The sequence below is a fragment of the Schistocerca piceifrons genome, chromosome 1 (genome assembly GCF_021461385.2).
Source record: "Schistocerca piceifrons isolate TAMUIC-IGC-003096 chromosome 1, iqSchPice1.1, whole genome shotgun sequence".
NCBI lineage: Eukaryota > Metazoa > Arthropoda > Insecta > Orthoptera > Acrididae > Schistocerca > Schistocerca piceifrons.
This window is the reverse complement of record NC_060138.1, coordinates 13,072,398-13,089,805: the sequence shown is the minus strand read 5'-3', so window position 1 is coordinate 13,089,805 and position 17,408 is coordinate 13,072,398. Positions and strand designations below refer to the sequence as shown.

General features: G+C 41.0%; 1 pseudogene; it reads left to right on the top strand.

Moving 5' to 3' along the window:
* LOC124805259 overlaps positions 1–17,408 on the top strand; it is a 70,953-nt pseudogene that overhangs the window by 32,868 nt on the left and 20,677 nt on the right.

The window sequence follows — 17,408 nt, the reverse complement described above, 5'->3', positions numbered from 1 at the left end:
TGGCTGGACACTTCCTGTTTCCTTAAATAATGTAACTATCCGGCGAATGGTCCGGACACTTCGATGATGTCGTCCAGGATACCAAGCAGCATACATAGCACACGCCCCTTGGGCATTTTGATCACAATAGCCATACATCAACACGATATCGACCATTTCCGCAACTGGTAAACGGTCCATTTTAACACAGGTAATGTATCATGAAGCGAATACCGTCCGCACTGGTGGAATGTTATGTGATACCACATACTTACATGTTTGTGACTATTACAGCAGCTGGCCAGAGTGGCCGAGCGGTGCTAGGCGCTACAGTCTGGAAACGCGTGACCGCTACGGTCGCAGGTTCGAATCCTGCCTCGGGCATGGATGTGTGTGATGTCCTTAAGTTAGTTAGGTTTAAGTAGTTCTAAGTTCTAGGGGACTGATGACCTCAGAAGTTAAGTCCCATAGTGCTCAGAGCCATTTGAACCATTTTTGACTATTACAGCCCCATCTATCACAAAGCGAAAAAAGTGGTCCAGCTAAAACATTCATATTTCTTTACGTACTACATGAATATTTAATAAAAAAATGGGGGTTCCTATTTTTAAAAAATGCAGTTGATATGAGTTTGACCTATGGCAGTGCCATCTAGCAGGCCAACCATAGCGCCATCTGGTTTCTCCCTTCAAGCTAGACGAATTTTGTTCTTTGTAGTTTTTTCATTTGATGCTTATTTCGTGAGATATTTGGCCCGGTCACTATCAATGGACCACCCTGTAGAAAGCTGTGGATTGCTGTGTTATGAAGGTTAAATTATGTGTTTGTATTGGTAGCAGTGTCAAAAATAGTATCGTATCTTTTCATAGTATAAACATGCTTTGTATATCGAAGTGCTAACGTTTTTCCGAGGAAAAGTGACGAATAGACTGGTAAATCTCTCAAAAAGTATGACTCCAAAATGAAGTGTTTTTAAGAAATGTGGGTTTCATGGTAATAAATTTTTGAATAAAGAGAAACATTGTGTTCAGCATGTGGTGTGTGAAGTTACAGACAATGAAATACTGGCAAACTCATGAGTATCTAGCGAAACACCCATTAGTGCTTCGAAGATTAAAATGAAACATAGTGATAACACAGTTATCTCAAAACAAAACTCATGTAAACGGTAGGTTAGGTTATATGCTGATACATTTACACATCCTAACAGGGGTGTTATGTGAATGTGTGTGCTGTATGTATGTGGAGGGCCAGTTAGTTTACATGAAGACATTGAGGTATCAAATGGACAAGCCAGGAAACTAATCATTAATTCTGCCAGTTGTAAATATACTCATTCATTTTGGAATTCTGATAAGTGTAAAGATAATTATTTTGAAATAAATGTTAGGTGGTTTTATGGATTGAGAGCTATTGGCAAAGGACACACTGCAGCAGAAACAATGTGTGTCATGATGTATATGCCACGCCCACTTTGTAAAATGGACAAGTATGCAGGATTTATTGGAGCTGCTGTGAGATCTGCTGCATGTGAGTCAATTAAGGGTGCTGCAAATGAAGCTGCTGAAATAAACGATGGTATGATTGACATATCAGTAGCTTTTGGGGCACTTGGTAGAAGCGCAGCTGCAGTTCTAAGAATTCTGTTGCTACAGTGACCAGTGTGGATACTGGAAAGCTAATAGATTTCCAGATTTTAACCAAACATTGTTATAAGTATAAATCAGGGAATGAAGAAGGGCATATCTGTGACAGAAATTATGAAGGACAACTAGTCATACGGAGGCCTGTGCAGCTGTTGAAATTTATAATCGATCTGTAAACTAAAGGGGAGTGTGTTACACTAAGTTCTTAGGTTAGGCAGACTCAAATGCATATAACAGTGTAGTAGCCACTCAGCCTTATGGTGAGAAGCTTATCACAGAAATGGAATGTGTTGGTCATGTCCAGAAGAGGATGGGCACCAGATTGAGGAAATTGAAACAAAGTTTGAGAGACAAGAAACTTTCAGGTGGTAAGACCATAAGAAGCAGGCTGACAGACAAAATGATTGATGAACTACAACAGTATTATGAGATTGCCATTAGAAATAATACTGAGGATTTGTTGAAAATGAAGCAGGCAGTATGGGCTACCTTCTTCCAGAGACTGTCAGCTGATGATAAACCAGTACACCATCTTTGCCCTCCTGGATCTGGTTCATGGTGCAATTACCACAATGCCCAGTACTCAAACAGGTCATACAGCCATAAACATTCTATCCCAGCAGCAGTTGTGGATATCATAAAACCTGTTTACAGAGACCTGGCAATCCTGAATTATTGAAGAAGTGTCTGCATTGTCAGACTCAAAATCCCAATGAGTCGTTCAATAATCTTATAGTGTCAGTGTCATCGTAACTGCCATCTGCGTCACGTCTGCTGTGCAGCGAGCTACGCTAGTTTAAGTATTAACTCTATTTTTCTTACTTATCACTTCTTCTTCCGTGTGTTTTTGCTTTTAGGAAGCTTTAATTGTCGAGTGCTAGTAATAGTGTTCCATAAATTTTGTGTTTGTTTTGAATACAGTCAGAGAGAGTCCGTTTAGTCAGCCATAGTGCCAGTAGTGCTAGTGTTTGTTTTGAATACAGTCCAGAGACAGGTAGTGCTATTTTCATTGTTTTCTACAGGAAGTGTCTAGTAACCACAGTTTAGTCAACTATCAGCCGCCTTTAGTGAATTAGCAGTCCAGTTATAAGTTGATTAACTCTCTACAGTAAATTGATTTCTTAGTATGGATAGGATGTGTGACCGCTGTGTACGGACACAGGAGGAGCTGGCCAGTGTTCGCGAACAGCTGAACGTGTTGATGGCCGCGGTTAGCCGTCTTCAGGCTGTTGCCTTGGAGTGTTGTGGCAGTGGGGAGTCTGGTGCGTTGCATGGTACACCCCAGGTGTTACATGTTTCACCCACTGACCCTTCTGTCAACACATCTTTGCGGGTACCGGGCGCGGTTGGGCCACCCTCTTCCCAAGGGGAGTGGCCGGTTCAGCGGCATTTGCGGCGCACGAGGCGGAGGGTCAGTGTGGAGGCTGGCCGTGTGGCATTGCCCATTCTGCCTGTGAGTGGACATGTGGCCACTCCTTCAGCAAGGTCCGAGCAGGCACATGGGGGGAGGGGTTTATTAGTTATTGGGAGCTCCAACGTTAGGCGGGTGATGGAGCCCCTTAGGGAAATAGCGGAAAGGTCGTGGAAGAAGGTCAGTGTTCACTCTGTCTGCTTGCCGGGGGTCTCATCCGAGATGTGGAGGAGGCCGTGCCGGCAGTGATAGAGAGCACTGGGTACACCCGACTGCAAATTGTTGCTCATGTCGGCACCAATGACTCCTGCCGTCTGGGTTCAGAGGTCATCCTCAGTTCGTACAGGCGGTTAGCGGAGTTGGTGAAGGCGGAAAGCCTCGTGGGGTGGAATCTGAGCTAGCTATTTGTAGTATTGTTCCCAGAACCGATAGTGGTCCTCTGGTTTGGAGCCGAGTGGAAGGCTTAAACCAGGGGCTCAGACGATTCTGCGGAGATCTGGGGTGCAAATTTCTCGACCTCCGCTATCGGGTGGAGAAAAGTAGGGTCCCCCTGAATAGGTCACGCGTGCACTACATGCAGGAAGCGGCTACAAGGGTAGCGGAGTATGTGTGGAGTGCACATGTGGGTTTTTTAGGTTAGAGAATTCCCTCCCTAGGCTGACAAGACACCTCCTGAGATGCGGCAAGGTAGAAGTAGACAAAATGCAACAGGGAATAACAATATTAATGTGCTAATAGTAAACTGCAGGAGCATCTATAGAAATGTCCCAGAACTGCTCTGATTAATAAACGGTCACAATGCCCACATAGTACTAGGGACAGAAAGTTGTCTGAAACCAGATGTAAACAGTAATAAATTCTAAACTCAGATTGGAATGTATACCGCAGAGACAGGCTGGACAGTGAAGGGGGAGGCATGCTTAAAGCGATAAGAAGTGCAATAGTATCGAAGGAAATTGACGGAGATCCGAAATGTGAAATAATTTGGGTGAAGGTCACGGTTAAAGCAGGCTCAGACATGGTAATTGGATGTCTCTATAGGCCCCCTGGCTCAGCAGCTGTTGTGGCTGAGCACCTGAAGGATAATTTGGAAAATATTTCGAGTAGATTTGCCCACCATGTTATAGTTCTGGGTGGAGATTTTAATTTGCCGGATATAGACTGGGAGACTCAAACTTTCATAACGGATGGCAGGGGCAAAGAATCCAGTGAAATTTTTTAAGAACTTTATCTGAAAACTACCTTGAGCAGTTAAACAGAGAACCGACTCGTGGCGATAACATATTAGGCCTTCTAGTGACAAACAGACCTGAACTATTTGAAACAGTTAACGCAGAACAGGGAATCAGCGATCATAAAGTGGTTACTGCAGCGATGATTTCAGCCGTAAATAGAAATATTAAAAAAGGTACGAAGATTTTTCTGGTTAGCAAAAGTGACAAAAATCAGATTTCAGAGTACCTGACGGCTCAACACAAAAGTTTTGTTTTAAGTACAGATAGTGTTGAGGATCTGTGGACAAAGTTCAAAACCATCGTACAATATGCATTAGATGAGTATGTGCCAAGCAAGATCGTAAGAGATGGAAAAGAGCCAGCGTGGTACAACAACCGAGTTAGAAAACTGCTGCGGAAGCAAAGGGAACTTCACAGCAAACATAAACATAGCCAACACCTTGCAGACAAACAAAAATTACGCGAAACGAAATGTAATGTGAGGAGGGCCATGCGAGAGGCGTTAAATGAATTCGAAAGTAAAGTTCTATGTACTGACTTGGCAGAAAATCCTAAGAAATTTTGCTCTTATGTCAAAGCGGTAGGTGGATCAAAACAAAATGTCCAGACACTCTGTGTCCAAAAAGGTACTGAAACAGAGGATGATGGACTAAAGGCCGAAATACTAAATGTCTTTTTCCAAAGCTGTTTCACAGAGGAAGACTGCACTGTAGTTCCTTCTCTAGATTGTCACACAGATGACAAAATGGTACATATTGAAATAGATGACAGAGGGATAAAGAAACAATTAAAATCACTCAAAAGAGGAAAGGCCGCTGGACCTGATGGGATACCAGTTCAGTTTTACACAGAGTATGTGAAGGAACTTGTCCCCCTTCTTGCAGCAGTGTACCGTAGGTCTCTACAAGAGCATAGCGTTCCAAAGAATTGGAAAAGGGCACAGGTCATCCCCGTTTTCAAGAAGGGACGTCGAACAGAAGTGCAGAACTATAGACCTATATCTCTAACGTCGATCAGTTGTAGAATTTTAGAACATGTATTATGTTCGAGTATTATGACTTTTCTGTAAACTAGAAATCTACTCTGTAGGAATCAGCATGGGTTTTGAAAAAGACGATCGTGTGAAACCCAGCTCGCGCTATTCGTCCACGAGACTCAGATGGCCATAGACACGGGTTCCCAAATAGATGCTGTGTTTCTTGACATCCGCAAGGCGTTCGATACAGTTCCCCGCAATCGTTTAATGAACAAAGTAAGAGCATATGGACTATCAGACCAATTATGTGATTGGATTGAAGAGTTGCTAGATAACAGAACGCAGCATGTCATTCTCAATGGAGAGAAGTCTTACGAAGTAAGAGTGATTTCAGGTGTGCTGCAGGGGCGTGTCGTAGGACCGTTGCTATTCACAATGTACATAAATGACCTTGTGAATGACATCGGAAGTTCACTGAGGCTTTTTGCGGATGATGCTGTGGTATATCGAGAGGTTGCAACAATGGAAAATTGTACTGAAATGCAGGATGATCTGCAGCGAATTGATGCATGGTGCAGGGAATGGCAATTGAATGTCAATGTAGACAAGTGTAATGTGCTGCGAATACATAGAAAGAAAGATCCCATATCATTTAGCTACAATATAGCAGGTCAGCAATTGGAAGCAGTTAATTCCATAAATTATCTGGGAGTATGCATTAGGAGTGATTTAAAATGGAATGATCATATAAAGTTGATCGTCGGTAAATCAGATGCCAGACTGAGATTCGTTGGAAGAATCCTAAGGAAATGCAATCCGAAAACAAAGGAATTAGGTTACAGTACACTTGTTCGCCCACTGTTTGAATACTGCTCAGCAGTGTGGGATCCGTACCAGATAGGGTTGATAGAAGAGATAGAGAAGATCCAACAGAGAGCAGCATGCTTTGTTATAGGATCATTTAGTAATCGCGAAAGCGTTACAGAGATGTTAGATAAACTCCAGTGGAAGACTCTGCAGAAGAGACGCTCAGTAGCTCGGTACTGGCTTTTGTTGAAGTTTCGAGAACATACCTTCACCGAGGAGTCAAGCAGTATATTGCTCCCTCCTACGTATATCCCGCGAAGAGACCATGAGGATAAAATGAGAGAGATTAGAGCCCGCACAGAGGCATACCGACAATCCTTCTTTCCACAAACAATACGAGACTGGAATAGAAGGGAGAACCAATAGAGGTACTCAAGGTACCCTACACCGTCAGGTGGCTTGAGGAGTATGGATGTAGATGTAGATGTAGATGTAGGCCAAAAAATGTTTTTCTTGTAATGAAGACACTAAAGTGGGGGTCAGCCATGCTGTTATTGCTTTTAATGATGGCAGCATTGGTAGCGTGAAAGTGCTACAACATATGGGAATTACTTCTGGAGCAAACTGCATCAGAGAATTTGAATGGATGGACAAGGTTTGTACTGGTAAAGCAGAGTATGCAGCACAGTTGGCCACTACGGAGTCCAGAAAGAAGAAAACAAGAAAAAACTTAAAAAAGATCAAGAGGATGATATACAGTATGGTGCAGGGTGCTTCTGAGTGACTAAAAATAAAATGTTAAGCATATATTGAGTAACAGTCTATTAAAACTTTAAAAACTCTTCCTGAAAATTTACATTTTCTCTTGCATTTTTCCCTAAATCTCAGAAACTACTTCGAGTAGCGAATTCAAATTTTCAGGGAGTAATAACATATGTATCCTGAGTCTTCCGAACTAAAAGAAGAACATAATGTTATGTATAAATATAATTATTTAGAATAACATACAAAAAAGTACACAAAATTTTAACTGTGTAATTAAAAAATTGTATTTCCAAAAGCAGTGCCTGAAATGCAATTATTGTAAGACTCAGAACATATAGTTTAATGTGCTGTAAAAGCTTCTTGTCAATGGCTACAGTTGTTCCTGAAATACGGGGAAGTTAAGTCACTAAATTTAACATTGTCAGGATAGGGCGTTCAAACTCCCCTTAATGCACGTTTTCTCCTTCCTCCACTTGGTGAGCAACACATTTATAGTATATTCACAACAGCAGTAGCTATTTTCTTACAATTTCTTTTTGCAGGCATCCCATGTCCCGGGCTTCAAGGGACATGTGGAATTTATTACCTCAATGAGTGAACACTTCTGTGGCACGTGCAACCGTTTACGGATAACAGCTAATGGCAATTTGAAGGTGTGTCTCTTTGGGAATTCAGAGATATCTCTCAGGTGAGTGATGAAACATAGAATAATCGTGTCCAAGTGAAAATTCATGCGAGGAAACCATAAAATTACTAGAAGACTGACAGACTGATCAGTATTTTACGTTCAGGAGGTGAAATTCCAAAACTTCTTATAGACACATTCGTTCCTCTTGTCCTCACATTAGTCGTGGAGTCCGAGTGACCTTTCAGACCTTCAGAAACTTATCCCTCTTTCCTCTCTCATGAAGGAACTGATAGTTCCAAATGCTGAGTATAGAATAATACTTTCAAACTGTTTGCCATGCACATTAGGTATGTGGTTGGTATATGGAAGAGATAAACTGCAGTTAAATCCAGCAGGTATGAAATGAGTAATCTTTTCGTGAAGTTTTCAGCTTGCACCCTCCTCCCTCCAAGACATACAAACCAGATACCTCTAACTAAATAATTTGTGAGTATATATAATTTGCCTCTGTCAGCATCATGTTACACTAACCTATTTGTGAGATTAAATTAAAGGAAAGTAATCAGGACTGGAAATTATGTAAAGACATTTTTAGCTATGTCCCTTGGTTGTAATAAAGTTAACACAGTATTTCTGTCCATGTGATGGTAACTATGATTCGCCAGCCACCGTTGCCGAGCAGTTCTAGACGCTTCAGTCCAGAACCGCGCGACTGCTACGGTCGCAGGTTTGAATCCTGCCTTGGCTCAGATGTTAAGTCCCATAGTGCCCAGAGCCATTTGAACTGTGATTCATGATTATCAGAGTCTATATGTTCCAAATAAAAATTGGAACTTCATGTGTATAAATGTACAAATTATTAGACAATGGGACCAACAACTGACACTTTTAAATTGATGACTAGACTAAGAGATTAATAATAGGAAAAAACTGCAAGATATTTGGCGATAAGTTTGTTTCAGGACAAGGTAAGGGGGGTGGGGGGTGAGAAGAATCAGCTCTCTCTTTGTGAGCATAACAGAAATCCTTTATCAACCGAAGGTAAAATAAGATATAAAAATACAGGGTCAAACAATTAATTTAAGTATCTTAGAAACCAAATGACTAATGAAATTGGAAGCTAAGAAAAGTAAGTTCGTAGTAAGTAGGGTGAAACACAGGGGGCTGCAACATATTGCCATTGTTGTTTGACTTGTCTATCAAAGAAAAAAGAAATGGATCAAAACAAAATAAAAGTGAGAATGGAAATGTATCAGAAGCAGATAGGAATAAGCAAGGAACATATTCTTTAATAAATAAAAAAAAAACTGACATGTGAGGCAGATGTTCCTACAATTTTATGTTCAAAGCACAGCAATCTGTGAAAGCAAAATATTTATGACATTGAAAAAAGAAAATCAGTGAATGAAAAGTGTGTGTAGGTGAATTGTGGTGAAAGACTGGATATTGGAACTTCCGTTAGGCTGCCCAGTATTAGTTAACTTGGTAGTAAAGGAGCAAGTTTGCAAGGGCAGATAACTGTTTGACTACGTAAAATAGAGTGGGAGTATGGAAAAGCTAGTCCAAGATAGGATGAAAAAGATAACAGCATCTTAAAGAATGAATTGATAAGTTACCATGAACCCCATTCCAATCTAGTGAATGCAGTGGTTGACAATATCTTGTGACATTCGCCTATAAGGCTCAAACAATAATTGCTAAATAAAAATACAAAATGTTGACAAGACTGTATCTAAGCTGTCACTCTCTTTTGAAACAAGGGTGTTTAAACCAACAAACACGCAGGAAAGCAGGGACAACTCGCACACTAGAGAAGGATGGGCAGTATCATTGAAGGAGTGAGCATAAACTATGTGGAATATGTGTGGTACAAGTAATGATAGTTAAAAAAAGAAAAGAAAAAAAAAAAGAAAAGAAGAGGAAAAATGTGGATCTGGAAACAAGGGAATAAAAATTTGCCACGTGAAGAGACAATATGGTACTGTGCTGATGAGTGTGTACAAGTGGTGATATGCAGTATACATTGATAAAGGAACTCTGCATTGGGCCCAGAAGACCACGCAATGCTCTTCGAGAGATGTCCTCTACTATATATCTATGGAGAGTTAGGGGGTCAGTATACAACTCTCCAGGCTGTTATCAACTTCCAGAAGTTGAAGACACTACATCTCACTCGAGTAGCTCCTCAGCTGGAACTACAAGCAGAGTGTACCCTATTCCAGTCTGTCCACCGAGCAGAATTTCCCGGCTCTACAAGGAATTGAACCTGATCCCTTTCTATGGCACGCCTGTGGCATACTGACTGCATAGCTGTGGCAAGACTCATAATATACACTTGTGAACAATTGAGTTATAACTATTCTGTTTATTGGGGAGAGAGTATGTATATTGCCACCGTGAATGAAATAGTTTAGTGTATCGTAACTGGAATGTATTCAGACCTCGTACTTGTGTGAGAGCACAGTGTCTTAGACACTTGTAGTGTTTGTCTTAGCATGAACTAACCGGTGAGCCTTACTTTCTAGTATTTTTAATTATATATCATTACTGGTGCCTCTGGCACTTATGTGTTGCAATAGCAATAGCTTGCAATAGCAAACATTGAGTCAACCATGGTTTTTGGATTAGAAGTAGAGGTCAGCTGGGTTGACAGTGGGAATAGGGTGATGGGAAGTGGACAATAAGCAGTTATATTGAAGGGTGCATTATTTGATATGTTAAGGTTAATTACAAAACGTGGATTGGAGAATTTTTCACGTTGAGCAGAAGTAAGTTTACAGGACCAGATGTCAAATTACACATGATCAGTGTGAATCCCTATAGTCAGCATGAACACTGGCACACAGAATAATCTATAGGTAGCCTTGCTGTATATAAAAAATCAGATTTGTGCTGAACTGTCATGAACAAACTGTCACTTCTCTGGAATAAATAGACTCTGATTTATTAATTACATCTGTGTAAATGAAAAATATAGGAAAACATAGATTGCTGCTTACTGTAAAGGAGACATGTTACATTGTAGACAGGCACAATTAAAAAGGCACTTACACAAAGCTTTCGGCCACAGCCTTCATCAGCAAAAGAGATACAGAGAAACACACACATTCATACACACAGGCAAGCACATGTCACACACATATGACTGCCAACTCCAGCAGCTTGTCCCTAGCTGCTGGACTTGGCAGTTTTTTTTTCTCTGTGTGTGGGTGCGTGCGTGCGCGCGCAGTGTGCTAGCTTGTGTGTTGTGCCTGTGTGCAACTTTGTTTTCTTTACGGTAAATAGTGATCTATCTTTCCCTGCACTGTTGATATTCCTACCTGGAATTTACATTGTTTAATCAGTGTAAATAAGAAGGACACAGTTACATATATTCTGTCACTTGAAGGCTAATACATGAAGTAAGTGGACATTATTTTTTATTGCAGAGGATCTTTGTCACCACTAATTATTAATTTTGTGTTCCAGTTAATTAGACATGCTTTCATCCTTTCCTGGATGTGCTCTTTTTGTTAAATCTTCCTTCAAAAGATCTGATTTACTTCAAATTAATAAACCTGAGTATTCTGAAAAAGGAAGTGCAGCTTACAGCTGCAGTGTGACAGTTGATCACAGGGTGATTTTATCACTGCCATATCGTGGGTACCCATGGGTCAAGACACATATTCTATAAGGGTGTGTAGTCATTGGGCTTTCTTGTACCACAGTGTCAAAGGTGTACTGTGAGCAGATTTATTCAAGGAAAATACTACCACAGTCAGCAGAGTGAACTGCTATGGGCAACAGGATATCATTGACAGGGGTTACCACTGACTAGCATGGCTTTAGCAGCGAACAGGTGGGCCACAATGTAGCAAATGACTCACCAACTCAGTGACAGTCAATAAACAGTAACCATTCATGCCACTGGGAACTGTCACCTCTTTGTGGGATACAAACATGCAATCTGCACACTGCTCGTCACACTTACAAAGATTAGCATTTGTTCGGAACAGCACCAGGGGATGCTCGAAGCATGCAGGAAGGTCGTCTGTCTGATGATTTGCGGTACATATTGCCAAGGTGGCAGGGTGCAAAATAAGGAGTGATCAAAAAACTTCCATTTGAAGGCTGCATAGTTCAGATCAGTATGCCCCACACACACACACACACACACACACACACACACACACACACACACACACACACACACACACACATATCCATCCGCACATACACCCTGCTTGTGTCTGTATATGTGCGGATGAATGTATGTGTGTGTGTGTGTGCGTGCGTGAGTGTATACCCTAAGTCTTTCCACTCCCAGGGTTGGAATGACTCCTTACCCTCTCCCTTAAAACCCACATCCTTTCGTCTTTCCCTCTCCTTCCCTCTTTCCTGATGAAGCAACTGTGGGTTGCGAAAGCTTGAATTTTGTGTGTGTGTTTGTTTGTGTGTCTATCAACATACCAACGGTTTCGTTTGGTAAGTTACATCATCTTTGTTTTTAGATATATTTTTCCCATTTGGAATATTTCCCTGTATTATATTATATATCAGTGCATTCCTCTCCCACAACTATCCTGCAGACCTTGTCCACAAACAGATCTCCCAAGCAATACATTCCTCCCCACCCAACAACAATGTTACTACCCCCAGACCACACAGAAGCATCCCCCTTTTCACACAATATTATCCTGGCCTCGAATACATCAACTAATTACTCTTCCACAGATATGAATTTCTCAAGTCAAGCCCTGAAGTGAGATCATCCCTTGACAATATTCTCCCCACACCACCCAGAGTTGCCTTTTGCCGACCCCCTAACCTCCGTAACATCCTTGTCAAACCCTACAATATTCCCAGACCACCTTCTCTACCCAGCAGTTCCTACCCCTGTAACAATACGTCATTTATCAGCTGACATGCCTGCACTGCACAGCCTTTTACTTTGGTATGACGACAACTAAACTGGCTGAGCGCGTGAATGGGCACAGACAAACTGTCCGCCTAGGAGATGTCCAATACCCAGTAGCGGAGCATGCCCTCCAGCATAATTCTAGGGACCTAGGAACCTGCTACACCATATGTGCCATTTGGCTTCTTCCACCCAACACCAGTACCTCGGAACTGCGGAGATGGGAACTTGCACTCCAACACATCCTTTCATCCCGCCATTCCCCTGGACTGAACATATGTTAACCAACCTCACTCCCATTTACTCTTTAGTCTTCTCCTCTTTCCCTTTCCTCTTTAGCCATTCACGCATCTTTTCATCCTACATAGTTGCGTTTATCTTTATACTATGTGCCTCTTTACGTCTGTATTCATCCTCCTCGGTTTGAAGCTGGCACAGTAATTACAGTAGAAAATCTTTGGCTTCCCTCTGACATCCATGCCTCCATCTTTCATCTTTGCTACCCTCCCTGTTTACCTTTCCCCTGTTGCTTCATAACCTGGGTTGTGAATAACTGAATCCACTTTCCCTTCTTCCCCTTTTTTCCCCTCTCTCCTCCCTGATGAAGGAACGAAGTTCCGAAAGCTAGGATACGTCAATTTTCTGTTCTGTTTTGTGTATCTATCGGCTGTACTGAGCTGAGGTAAGTACTGGCCAGGCCCTCTATCTCTTTGTTAGCATTTGTTTCATATATATAAACACACACACACACACACACACACACACACACACACACACAGGGTGATGCGTATTATCATTTAAAAACCTCCAAAGCACTGTATATGACCCTGAGACAAGTAATTTAATACAAGACACATGGGATCACAAATGTTGGATACGATACAAATGTTGGGAAATGTGTCAAAAGCGAATGACAAATGTCACCAGATGATGGACCTTGCCATGCTTGCAGTGGTTGAGCCTCTCGGCCTGTCACACTTGATCATCCCAACCCAAGTCAAATATTCATATCATTGTGGCTACGGACACACGTGTGCGACTTTAGTGATGGCATTCAGGATTTGAGTCTTGCATCAGGCAGGCAGTATTTTTTCATTGTGTTAAACAATTATGTATTTATATTGAAGTTTATTATTTTATTTACCGGTCTTGCAGTTTCCTTGATTTCTTGCAAAGTACAGTGCAATGAAAACCTACCATATTGCATAACAAGTAGATGAGTATAAACTTCAGAATAGCATCATTGCCATTAAATGACCTATGGTTTCTTTACTAACTAATGTCTGTAAACAAAAAGAGAAGGGACAGAAGCAAAAAACACAAAATCAGAACTGCTTTTGCTTGATTACAGCAGGGACAATAATTTTGTAACATCTACATTTACAACAGATCATATTTACAAAATGTTTTCGAAATTTGCTCTGTTTGCTCAAATGAAAGTATTGCACTGCTCAATCATTCCTTTACACTCAGCCCCAACTGCTGCACATGCTGTGGGGTATGTCATCTGGTTACGTCATATGTTCAGTGTTTCTCACCACTTTTTGGGGTATTTTGAAATGTATAAAAAGGCAAATGCAGAAAGTTATCACATTTTGCTGCACATTACCTGCATCACAGAAAAATAATGTATACAAATCTTCTCAGATTTGCCACTGAATAACTTTGTGCAAGCCTCACAATATTTCACCAACACAACTGTTCGTCATCTTCAGGTAGTGGTGGGTCCTGTCATCACTGCTGCAAGATGTGACTGGTGATATTCGCACAGCAGAATTGAAATTTGTCAGGCTAGAAGCAGTAGTACGAATGTGTGGACAGGCACTCCCAGTTGGATGGAAATGCCATTCATAGTAGCCTTCTGCTTATGTGTTGTGGGCAATGACTGCACTTCTGGACACTCGTGTGGTTAAAAGCTGAATTAACTCTCTGCAAGGTGCTGCATCAGGTCATACATCGGAGGATCTGGTTTCTACTGTTTTAATTTCATGGCAGTCAGTGCTGGATTCTGGGGAGTGCTTAGTCAAAATTCCATATTCCTGTTGGTAAGATTGCCCACCGTATGGATACATGCCTCATTCTTAAAAACACAATCCTAGAGTGATGATGCTGAGGATAAAATTTCAGTCCTCTTGGGAAACATGTGGTGCCCTGTATTCAGGCAGTGCTCTGCTACCACTAATTTACTGGGTGGCATTTTTGTCAGCGCTGTTGAACACAGTGTTCTTGCACAATGTGAGGTGTCTGCCCTATATAAGATTTCCCATAATGGCATCAGATCTTATATATGATCTGTGTTTTCTAAGGTCAAGATTGTCTTTATAACTGAACCCAAACAATTCCTTAGTTTTGCTGGTAGACGAAAAACACATTTGATTCTGTTTCTCTTAGCGATTCTTTCTATTTTTGAAAACATGCCACTGAAATATGGCAAGAAAGCCATTTGCAGTGCTTGTCTAAGTATCTTCATTTACATCCCTACACTGAACTTGCTTTGCTCAGAACACATTGCAAATCTGTTTACAAGAATAAACATTCTGCTGTAACACTGTTCTTAGGTGTTACAGTTCAACAGGCAGACTGTCGGTATCTGAGATCACGTGTGCTCTATGTGCCAGGGAGTGTAAGACACTACCACATTGTGCAGGGTGATGGCAAGTTTTGGACCGCAAATATAACTCTGCGTCTATCAGTTTGCAGTAGAGACTATGCCCCAGTGTTCTGTCAGCTTTTCTTCTAACCGTGACATCCAGGAATGGTAAGCTGCTATCTTTTTGTACTTCCACAGTGAACTGAATATTCAGATGGAGTGAGTGCAAATGCTGCAGGAACATAGGTAGTGTCTGTATTATGTGGGCCACACCACAAATGTCTCTTCAGCATTCTGCCAGAAGGAGGAATGTTGGATATTTACTATGGGAAGTAGAAGGTCTCCCATGGGAACACTGTCCACTTGATCAAAGTAGTTGGTGTTACATAAGAAATAGGATGAGGTATGCACATGTTTAAACAGCACCACAATTTCTTTCTCAAACTTGCTGCTAATAATCTCTAATGAGGGCTGCAGGGGCACTTTTGTAAGTAATGATATAACATTTGAGCTAACTAAAAGATCTGAAAGTTCTAGTTTAAGCATCTTCAGGTATTCTATGAAATCCTCTGAATTCTAAATATGATGGTCATAGTCATCCACATGATAAATTTCAAAGCTGTCACGTGGAAATTGCCAGTTGCATCTTGCAGCAGTGATGGTGGAAATCACCACCACCTGAAGATGCCAAAACGTTGTGTCACTGAAATATTGAGGGAGGGACTTGCATAATGTTATCTGGTGGGGAACCCAAAGTGTTTTTGCAACAGATCTATCAGGCAAGCCTGAAAATTCACATATACTCCAAGCAGTAAGTACCTGTTGTAAAATGGTCACATTGGTGAGCTTGGCAATTAATTAACAGTTTATCAATAAATTTGTCTTCATTTTGCAAGAAATTGTGCTGTGTTCCACTACTCCCTCTTCAACAAAACTAATGTCAGTTTCTGCTCCACCTCTTCAGCCCAAGATCCTATGTATACTCTTGAGCATTTGTGTAAGATACCTGTTTATTTATAAAAATAAAAGTAACTTCTATCATGACTTTCCCATTCTTGTCCAGTGGGTTTGTTATCCTGCTGTTGCCTACTGCAGACTACAAGATTACTGTTGAAGATTTCTGCAAAGTTTTTCTTCCTTTTTAGTGTACCAACATTTCACTGTGTGGTAATTGCCTGGTACTGTTTAACGGGTGTTTTAACTGTTGTTTCAGAGATGCAATACGAAGCAAATGCAGTGAGGATGACTTGCTTGCCATGATTGGGGCAGCAGTGAGAAGAAAGAAGAAACAACATGCAGGTAAGATACATTACAGCAAATGTAACTCTATAGATAGAAAGAAAATTTCTACTTAACAAGTCATAGCAAACATAAGAGCAAAATAGAACGAAAAACAACAGTGATAGAACCTGTGTTTTTGTGTAAAATTGGATTTAATTTTTTATTTAGTATTCAGTCTGATTATTGCCCATTGGTCAACAATACATTTCAGCCCTAGAATTTGGTTCTGCAAGGTCCACCAGATAACCATATATGGCTGTTGTAACTCCTTTACTGGACTTCAGAAGTTTTCCAGCAACAAATCTTTTTTTTTCTTTCTTTCTTTCTTTTTTTTTCTTTTTTAAAAAAAAGCTAAAATGCAGAAAACATCATAAAGGAAACACTCACAGAAAAGCATCAGTGTCGTTGAAACAATGAAACTCCAGTAGGAATATCAACAATGTTGGAAAAGACAGATTACTACTTACTGGTGAAGGCTGTGGCTGAAAGCTTTATGTAAGTGTCTTTTAATTCTGCCCATCTGCAGCCTAAGGTATCTTCTTTATGGTAAGTAACGGTCTGTCTTTTCCTTCATTATTCATTAGTGTTCTTTGTTTTTATTGCTGTTTAGCAAGCATCATGTGGTATATAAGGGATGCGAATAGCGTCAGATGTTGAATCATCACTCTGGAGGATATGAAGGTGCTGCATATTGGTGTGAGACAGCATTATCTGATGAGAGTTTGAAAGAAACCTCATTGTGGATGTCCATTTGGTCGCCTGGTTAAACCTTGCAACATCTGTATTTTTGGAGTATTTGGATCTGATAGTGGCCTGATGTTGGAAAGTAAGGGCATACTCATAATCAATGTTCCAGTTGACTACATCAGACCACTACAAGGGAGCATCACTGTGTAGTGTACTGAGTACATTGTAACCTGTTCACGTCTGTGACTGCCATCTGAGAACGAGTACAGTAAACTCTCGTGCAGCTACACTTTTGGCTAGCTAGATTGACACTTGACAAGTTTCAATTTGCATGCACCTGGAGCCAAGCATTTGCTGGTGTTTTTTGGCAATCTAGTGCTAATCAGTGCACTGGTGCGTGTCAAAAGTCCAAGTATCGTCAATTCGTGCGTGTGTTGGTTGAAGCTCTAGTGTGTTTCTTATTCGTATTGCATGGTTTCATGCCACTGCCATCTATTGGAACTCCT